Source organism: Halictus rubicundus, unplaced genomic scaffold (genome assembly GCF_050948215.1).
Source record: "Halictus rubicundus isolate RS-2024b unplaced genomic scaffold, iyHalRubi1_principal scaffold0975, whole genome shotgun sequence".
Lineage (NCBI taxonomy): Eukaryota > Metazoa > Arthropoda > Insecta > Hymenoptera > Halictidae > Halictus > Halictus rubicundus.
This window is the reverse complement of record NW_027489516.1, coordinates 7,501-17,500: the sequence shown is the minus strand read 5'-3', so window position 1 is coordinate 17,500 and position 10,000 is coordinate 7,501. Positions and strand designations below refer to the sequence as shown.

General features: G+C 38.6%; 1 non-coding gene across 1 annotated transcript in view; it reads left to right on the top strand.

Annotated features, from left to right (window-relative positions):
* Positions 1-9,842: 9,842 nt before the first annotated feature.
* Positions 9,843-10,000, top strand: part of LOC143364774 (small subunit ribosomal RNA) — a 1,919-nt gene continuing 1,761 nt past the window's right edge. Inside the window, exon 1 of the ribosomal RNA XR_013084288.1 lies at positions 9,843-10,000. This exon is cut by the window's right edge and continues 1,761 nt beyond it. This is a non-coding gene — a ribosomal RNA (small subunit ribosomal RNA).

Here is a 10,000-nt window from a genome sequence, read left to right as displayed (position 1 = left end):
AACCGTCTATATTACAGTGATATCACGTCGAAAATCGTCTAGGACCGATACGGAAAAAGTTTCCTCTTGGCGGTGGGACTTAGAAAAATTTTCGTCGAACGTCCGACGGAGTAGCACATCCGTCCATTATTTGCTAATAACTCGATAAATAATAATTGTAGCGAGTTTGGTGTTATGATATATATTGTTAGAAACCGTCTATATTACAGTGATATCACGTCGAAAATCGTCTAGGACCGATACGGAAAAAGTTTCCTCTTAGCGGTGGGACTTAGAAAAATTTCCAGAGTTTTGTCGACGGAGTAGCACATCCGTCCATTATTTGCTAATAACTCGATGAATAATAATTGTAGCGAGTTTGGTGTTATGATATATATTGTTAGAAACCGTCTATATTACAGTGATATCACGTCGAAAATCGTCTAGGACCGATAGGGAAAAAGTTTCCTCTTGGCGGTGGGACTTAGAAAAATTTTCGTCGAACGTCCGACGGAGTAGCACATCCGTCCATTATTTGCTAATAACTCGATAAATAATAATTGTAGCGAGTTTGGTGTTATGATATATATTGTTAGAAACCGTCTATATTACAGTGATATCACGTCGAAAATCGTCTAGGACCGATACGGAAAAAGTTTCCTCTTAGCGGTGGGACTTAGAAAAATTTCCAGAGTTTTGTCGACGGAGTAGCACATCCGTCCATTATTTGCTAATAACTCGATAAATAATAATTGTAGCGAGTTTGGTGTTATGATATATATTGTTAGAAACCGTCTATATTACAGTGATATCACGTCGAAAATCGTCTAGGACCGATAGGGAAAAAGTTTCCTCTTGGCGGTGGGACTTAGAAAAATTTCCAGAGTTTTGTCGACGGAGTAGCACATCCGTCCATTATTTGCTAATAACTCGATAAATAATAATTGTAGCGAGTTTGGTGTTATGATACATATTGTTAGAAACCGTCTATATTACAGTGATATCACGTCGAAAATCGTCTAGGACCGATACGGAAAAAGTTTCCTCTTAGCGGTGGGACTTAGAAAAATTTTCGTCGAACGTCCGACGGAGTAGCACATCCGTCCATTATTTGCTAATAACTCGATAAATAATAATTGTAGCGAGTTTGGTGTTATGATATATATTGTTAGAAACCGTCTATATTACAGTGATATCACGTCGAAAATCGTCTAGGACCGATACGGAAAAAGTTTCCTCTTGGCGGTGGGACTTAGAAAAATTTTCGTCGAACGTCCGACGGAGTAGCACATCCGTCCATTATTTGCTAATAACTCGATAAATAATAATTGTAGCGAGTTTGGTGTTATGATATATATTGTTAGAAACCGTCTATATTACAGTGATATCACGTCGAAAATCGTCTAGGACCGATAGGGAAAAAGTTTCCTCTTGGCGGTGGGACTTAGAAAAATTTTCGTCGAACGTCCGACGGAGTAGCACATCCGTCCATTATTTGCTAATAACTCGATAAATAATAATTGTAGCGAGTTTGGTGTTATGATATATATTGTTAGAAACCGTCTATATTACAGTGATATCACGTCGAAAATCGTCTAGGACCGATAGGGAAAAAGTTTCCTCTTGGCGGTGGGACTTAGAAAAATTTCCAGAGTTTTGTCGACGGAGTAGCACATCCGTCCATTATTTGCTAATAACTCGATAAATAATAATTGTAGCGAGTTTGGTGTTATGATATATATTGTTAGAAACCGTCTATATTACAGTGATATCACGTCGAAAATCGTCTAGGACCGATAGGGAAAAAGTTTCCTCTTGGCGGTGGGACTTAGAAAAATTTTCGTCGAACGTCCGACGGAGTAGCACATCCGTCCATTATTTGCTAATAACTCGATAAATAATAATTGTAGCGAGTTTGGTGTTATGATATATATTGTTAGAAACCGTCTATATTACAGTGATATCACGTCGAAAATCGTCTAGGACCGATACGGAAAAAGTTTCCTCTTGGCGGTGGGACTTAGAAAAATTTTCGTCGAACGTCCGACGGAGTAGCACATCCGTCCATTATTTGCTAATAACTCGATAAATAATAATTGTAGCGAGTTTGGTGTTATGATATATATTGTTAGAAACCGTCTATATTACAGTGATATCACGTCGAAAATCGTCTAGGACCGATACGGAAAAAGTTTCCTCTTAGCGGTGGGACTTAGAAAAATTTCCAGAGTTTTGTCGACGGAGTAGCACATCCGTCCATTATTTGCTAATAACTCGATAAATAATAATTGTAGCGAGTTTGGTGTTATGATACATATTGTTAGAAACCGTCTATATTACAGTGATATCACGTCGAAAATCGTCTAGGACCGATAGGGAAAAAGTTTCCTCTTGGCGGTGGGACTTAGAAAAATTTTCGTCGAACGTCCGACGGAGTAGCACATCCGTCCATTATTTGCTAATAACTCGATAAATAATAATTGTAGCGAGTTTGGTGTTATGATATATATTGTTAGAAACCGTCTATATTACAGTGATATCACGTCGAAAATCGTCTAGGACCGATACGGAAAAAGTTTCCTCTTGGCGGTGGGACTTAGAAAAATTTTCGTCGAACGTCCGACGGAGTAGCACATCCGTCCATTATTTGCTAATAACTCGATAAATAATAATTGTAGCGAGTTTGGTGTTATGATATATATTGTTAGAAACCGTCTATATTACAGTGATATCACGTCGAAAATCGTCTAGGACCGATAGGGAAAAAGTTTCCTCTTGGCGGTGGGACTTAGAAAAATTTTCGTCGAACGTCCGACGGAGTAGCACATCCGTCCATTATTTGCTAATAACTCGATAAATAATAATTGTAGCGAGTTTGGTGTTATGATATATATTGTTAGAAACCGTCTATATTACAGTGATATCACGTCGAAAATCGTCTAGGACCGATAGGGAAAAAGTTTCCTCTTGGCGGTGGGACTTAGAAAAATTTCCAGAGTTTTGTCGACGGAGTAGCACATCCGTCCATTATTTGCTAATAACTCGATAAATAATAATTGTAGCGAGTTTGGTGTTATGATATATATTGTTAGAAACCGTCTATATTACAGTGATATCACGTCGAAAATCGTCTAGGACCGATAGGGAAAAAGTTTCCTCTTGGCGGTGGGACTTAGAAAAATTTTCGTCGAACGTCCGACGGAGTAGCACATCCGTCCATTATTTGCTAATAACTCGATAAATAATAATTGTAGCGAGTTTGGTGTTATGATATATATTGTTAGAAACCGTCTATATTACAGTGATATCACGTCGAAAATCGTCTAGGACCGATACGGAAAAAGTTTCCTCTTGGCGGTGGGACTTAGAAAAATTTTCGTCGAACGTCCGACGGAGTAGCACATCCGTCCATTATTTGCTAATAACTCGATAAATAATAATTGTAGCGAGTTTGGTGTTATGATATATATTGTTAGAAACCGTCTATATTACAGTGATATCACGTCGAAAATCGTCTAGGACCGATACGGAAAAAGTTTCCTCTTAGCGGTGGGACTTAGAAAAATTTCCAGAGTTTTGTCGACGGAGTAGCACATCCGTCCATTATTTGCTAATAACTCGATAAATAATAATTGTAGCGAATTTGGTGTTATGATATATATTGTTAGAAACCGTCTATATTACAGTGATATCACGTCGAAAATCGTCTAGGACCGATAGGGAAAAAGTTTCCTCTTGGCGGTGGGACTTAGAAAAATTTCCAGAGTTTTGTCGACGGAGTAGCACATCCGTCCATTATTTGCTAATAACTCGATAAATAATAATTGTAGCGAGTTTGGTGTTATGATATATATTGTTAGAAACCGTCTATATTACAGTGATATCACGTCGAAAATCGTCTAGGACCGATAGGGAAAAAGTTTCCTCTTGGCGGTGGGACTTAGAAAAATTTTCGTCGAACGTCCGACGGAGTAGCACATCCGTCCATTATTTGCTAATAACTCGATAAATAATAATTGTAGCGAGTTTGGTGTTATGATATATATTGTTAGAAACCGTCTATATTACAGTGATATCACGTCGAAAATCGTCTAGGACCGATACGGAAAAAGTTTCCTCTTAGCGGTGGGACTTAGAAAAATTTCCAGAGTTTTGTCGACGGAGTAGCACATCCGTCCATTATTTGCTAATAACTCGATGAATAATAATTGTAGCGAGTTTGGTGTTATGATATATATTGTTAGAAACCGTCTATATTACAGTGATATCACGTCGAAAATCGTCTAGGACCGATAGGGAAAAAGTTTCCTCTTGGCGGTGGGACTTAGAAAAATTTTCGTCGAACGTCCGACGGAGTAGCACATCCGTCCATTATTTGCTAATAACTCGAAGAATAATAATTGTAGCGAGTTTGGTGTTATGATATATATTGTTAGAAACCGTCTATATTACAGTGATATCACGTCGAAAATCGTCTAGGACCGATAGGGAAAAAGTTTCCTCTTGGCGGTGGGACTTAGAAAAATTTTCGTCGAACGTCCGACGGAGTAGCACATCCGTCCATTATTTGCTAATAACTCGATAAATAATAATTGTAGCGAGTTTGGTGTTATGATATATATTGTTAGAAACCGTCTATATTACAGTGATATCACGTCGAAAATCGTCTAGGACCGATACGGAAAAAGTTTCCTCTTAGCGGTGGGACTTAGAAAAATTTCCAGAGTTTTGTCGACGGAGTAGCACATCCGTCCATTATTTGCTAATAACTCGATGAATAATAATTGTAGCGAGTTTGGTGTTATGATATATATTGTTAGAAACCGTCTATATTACAGTGATATCACGTCGAAAATCGTCTAGGACCGATAGGGAAAAAGTTTCCTCTTGGCGGTGGGACTTAGAAAAATTTTCGTCGAACGTCCGACGGAGTAGCACATCCGTCCATTATTTGCTAATAACTCGATAAATAATAATTGTAGCGAGTTTGGTGTTATGATATATATTGTTAGAAACCGTCTATATTACAGTGATATCACGTCGAAAATCGTCTAGGACCGATACGGAAAAAGTTTCCTCTTAGCGGTGGGACTTAGAAAAATTTCCAGAGTTTTGTCGACGGAGTAGCACATCCGTCCATTATTTGCTAATAACTCGATAAATAATAATTGTAGCGAGTTTGGTGTTATGATATATATTGTTAGAAACCGTCTATATTACAGTGATATCACGTCGAAAATCGTCTAGGACCGATAGGGAAAAAGTTTCCTCTTGGCGGTGGGACTTAGAAAAATTTCCAGAGTTTTGTCGACGGAGTAGCACATCCGTCCATTATTTGCTAATAACTCGATAAATAATAATTGTAGCGAGTTTGGTGTTATGATATATATTGTTAGAAACCGTCTATATTACAGTGATATCACGTCGAAAATCGTCTAGGACCGATAGGGAAAAAGTTTCCTCTTGGCGGTGGGACTTAGAAAAATTTTCGTCGAACGTCCGACGGAGTAGCACATCCGTCCATTATTTGCTAATAACTCGATAAATAATAATTGTAGCGAGTTTGGTGTTATGATATATATTGTTAGAAACCGTCTATATTACAGTGATATCACGTCGAAAATCGTCTAGGACCGATACGGAAAAAGTTTCCTCTTAGCGGTGGGACTTAGAAAAATTTCCAGAGTTTTGTCGACGGAGTAGCACATCCGTCCATTATTTGCTAATAACTCGATAAATAATAATTGTAGCGAGTTTGGTGTTATGATACATATTGTTAGAAACCGTCTATATTACAGTGATATCACGTCGAAAATCGTCTAGGACCGATACGGAAAAAGTTTCCTCTTAGCGGTGGGACTTAGAAAAATTTTCGTCGAACGTCCGACGGAGTAGCACATCCGTCCATTATTTGCTAATAACTCGATAAATAATAATTGTAGCGAGTTTGGTGTTATGATATATATTGTTAGAAACCGTCTATATTACAGTGATATCACGTCGAAAATCGTCTAGGACCGATACGGAAAAAGTTTCCTCTTGGCGGTGGGACTTAGAAAAATTTCCAGAGTTTTGTCGACGGAGTAGCACATCCGTCCATTATTTGCTAATAACTCGATAAATAATAATTGTAGCGAGTTTGGTGTTATGATATATATTGTTAGAAACCGTCTATATTACAGTGATATCACGTCGAAAATCGTCTAGGACCGATAGGGAAAAAGTTTCCTCTTGGCGGTGGGACTTAGAAAAATTTTCGTCGAACGTCCGACGGAGTAGCACATCCGTCCATTATTTGCTAATAACTCGATAAATAATAATTGTAGCGAGTTTGGTGTTATGATATATATTGTTAGAAACCGTCTATATTACAGTGATATCACGTCGAAAATCGTCTAGGACCGATACGGAAAAAGTTTCCTCTTAGCGGTGGGACTTAGAAAAATTTTCGTCGAACGTCCGACGGAGTAGCACATCCGTCCATTATTTGCTAATAACTCGATAAATAATAATTGTAGCGAGTTTGGTGTTATGATATATATTGTTAGAAACCGTCTATATTACAGTGATATCACGTCGAAAATCGTCTAGGACCGATACGGAAAAAGTTTCCTCTTAGCGGTGGGACTTAGAAAAATTTCCAGAGTTTTGTCGACGGAGTAGCACATCCGTCCATTATTTGCTAATAACTCGATAAATAATAATTGTAGCGAGTTTGGTGTTATGATATATATTGTTAGAAACCGTCTATATTACAGTGATATCACGTCGAAAATCGTCTAGGACCGATAGGGAAAAAGTTTCCTCTTGGCGGTGGGACTTAGAAAAATTTTCGTCGAACGTCCGACGGAGTAGCACATCCGTCCATTATTTGCTAATAACTCGATAAATAATAATTGTAGCGAGTTTGGTGTTATGATATATATTGTTAGAAACCGTCTATATTACAGTGATATCACGTCGAAAATCGTCTAGGACCGATACGGAAAAAGTTTCCTCTTGGCGGTGGGACTTAGAAAAATTTTCGTCGAACGTCCGACGGAGTAGCACATCCGTCCATTATTTGCTAATAACTCGATAAATAATAATTGTAGCGAGTTTGGTGTTATGATATATATTGTTAGAAACCGTCTATATTACAGTGATATCACGTCGAAAATCGTCTAGGACCGATACGGAAAAAGTTTCCTCTTGGCGGTGGGACTTAGAAAAATTTCCAGAGTTTTGTCGACGGAGTAGCACATCCGTCCATTATTTGCTAATAACTCGATAAATAATAATTGTAGCGAGTTTGGTGTTATGATATATATTGTTAGAAACCGTCTATATTACAGTGATATCACGTCGAAAATCGTCTAGGACCGATAGGGAAAAAGTTTCCTCTTGGCGGTGGGACTTAGAAAAATTTTCGTCGAACGTCCGACGGAGTAGCACATCCGTCCATTATTTGCTAATAACTCGATAAATAATAATTGTAGCGAGTTTGGTGTTATGATATATATTGTTAGAAACCGTCTATATTACAGTGATATCACGTCGAAAATCGTCTAGGACCGATACGGAAAAAGTTTCCTCTTAGCGGTGGGACTTAGAAAAATTTCCAGAGTTTTGTCGACGGAGTAGCACATCCGTCCATTATTTGCTAATAACTCGATGAATAATAATTGTAGCGAGTTTGGTGTTATGATATATATTGTTAGAAACCGTCTATATTACAGTGATATCACGTCGAAAATCGTCTAGGACCGATAGGGAAAAAGTTTCCTCTTGGCGGTGGGACTTAGAAAAATTTTCGTCGAACGTCCGACGGAGTAGCACATCCGTCCATTATTTGCTAATAACTCGAAGAATAATAATTGTAGCGAGTTTGGTGTTATGATATATATTGTTAGAAACCGTCTATATTACAGTGATATCACGTCGAAAATCGTCTAGGACCGATAGGGAAAAAGTTTCCTCTTGGCGGTGGGACTTAGAAAAATTTTCGTCGAACGTCCGACGGAGTAGCACATCCGTCCATTATTTGCTAATAACTCGATAAATAATAATTGTAGCGAGTTTGGTGTTATGATATATATTGTTAGAAACCGTCTATATTACAGTGATATCACGTCGAAAATCGTCTAGGACCGATACGGAAAAAGTTTCCTCTTAGCGGTGGGACTTAGAAAAATTTCCAGAGTTTTGTCGACGGAGTAGCACATCCGTCCATTATTTGCTAATAACTCGATGAATAATAATTGTAGCGAGTTTGGTGTTATGATATATATTGTTAGAAACCGTCTATATTACAGTGATATCACGTCGAAAATCGTCTAGGACCGATAGGGAAAAAGTTTCCTCTTGGCGGTGGGACTTAGAAAAATTTTCGTCGAACGTCCGACGGAGTAGCACATCCGTCCATTATTTGCTAATAACTCGATAAATAATAATTGTAGCGAGTTTGGTGTTATGATATATATTGTTAGAAACCGTCTATATTACAGTGATATCACGTCGAAAATCGTCTAGGACCGATACGGAAAAAGTTTCCTCTTAGCGGTGGGACTTAGAAAAATTTCCAGAGTTTTGTCGACGGAGTAGCACATCCGTCCATTATTTGCTAATAACTCGATAAATAATAATTGTAGCGAGTTTGGTGTTATGATATATATTGCTAGAAATCGTCTATATTACAGTGATATCACGTCGAAAATCGTCTAGGACCGATACTTAAAAATTTTCCTCTTATTTGTGGGACTTAGAAAAATTTTCAAAGTTCGGTGAATTATGAAAAGTTGGTTATTTTGTGTAAAATAATATAGAAATGTTAAAATTTATTATATTTTGTGAAAAAAATTTTTATACTTTTTTCGCTCTAAGTTCCAACAGCCCCGCCGGGAGGTCTGTTGCCGCGGCGGTTTGCGGCCATAAGCGCGCGTGCTATTGACCGCGCGGCGCCGGCGTCCCGGCCGGCCGTTCGGTATCTATAAGAGAGTCGACGGTTCGGTCGAGTCGGTCGGTGCAGCGCGCGTCTGTGGCTATTCTACGATCTCGGTCGAGAAGCAGTCATGGGCGCCTCGAGACTTCGGTCTTGACTGTTTCGTACCGTGCTTCGTATCGAATTATTCTCTACACAGCATTGCCACGGGTCGGTGTCCTAGACCGAATGGCCCTTATGTGGCGAGCCTTCCCTTAGTGGAGGTTGGTGACTTGTATTCACTTTTGTGTTTACTCGTACTAACTGAGCATCAACTCTTATGTCCGAGCGACTAAGGTATGAAAAAGAGAAAATAGAGTTAAAGAGAAAAAAAATTCTGTCTTTTAAAGACAGAATAAAGAGAAAAATTCGTTAAATAATAGAGGTGTCCTATTTCGTTTATGCCCAGCGCGAGCAGAAGAACACGGTTTCTCGCAGTCCAGCATGCGTCCTGTCCGCGCTTCCTCGGCACTTGTGTCGATTTTGTCCAGCGCAGTGGTTACGTGCTTCCGCGATCCATGTTTGGAACTATACGCGCCTCCACGATTAGGCAAACCATGTTATTATATGAAACGAATGTATGAAACTTGTTTCAATAAGATATTTATAAGAAAGTTGAAACAAGTAAAATATCTGAACAAGATAAGATATTTATAAGAAAGTCTTGTTCAAGATATACGTATAAAATTGAGAAACCGAGAACGCAGAGGAGGAGGAGGTATATTTGAAAAGGAATTTGTTCGAGGTTGAATATTTATAGAGAAGAGAAGATATATGTATCTCGTGCAAAAGGTTCTCTGAGAATTTGCACGAGTATAAAATATATATATGATTGGAAGAAAAAGTGTCGTCGACCTGTCTCGAAGAGAGCTGGCGGCGAAGACATTCGAAAAATTGTCGAAGCTCCCTGGTTGATCCTGCCAGTAGTCATATGCTTGTCTCAAAGATTAAGCCATGCATGTCTCAGTACATGCCGCATTAAGGTGAAACCGCGAATGGCTCATTAAATCAGTTATGGTTTCTTAGATCGTACCCACATTTACTTGGATAACTGTGGTAATT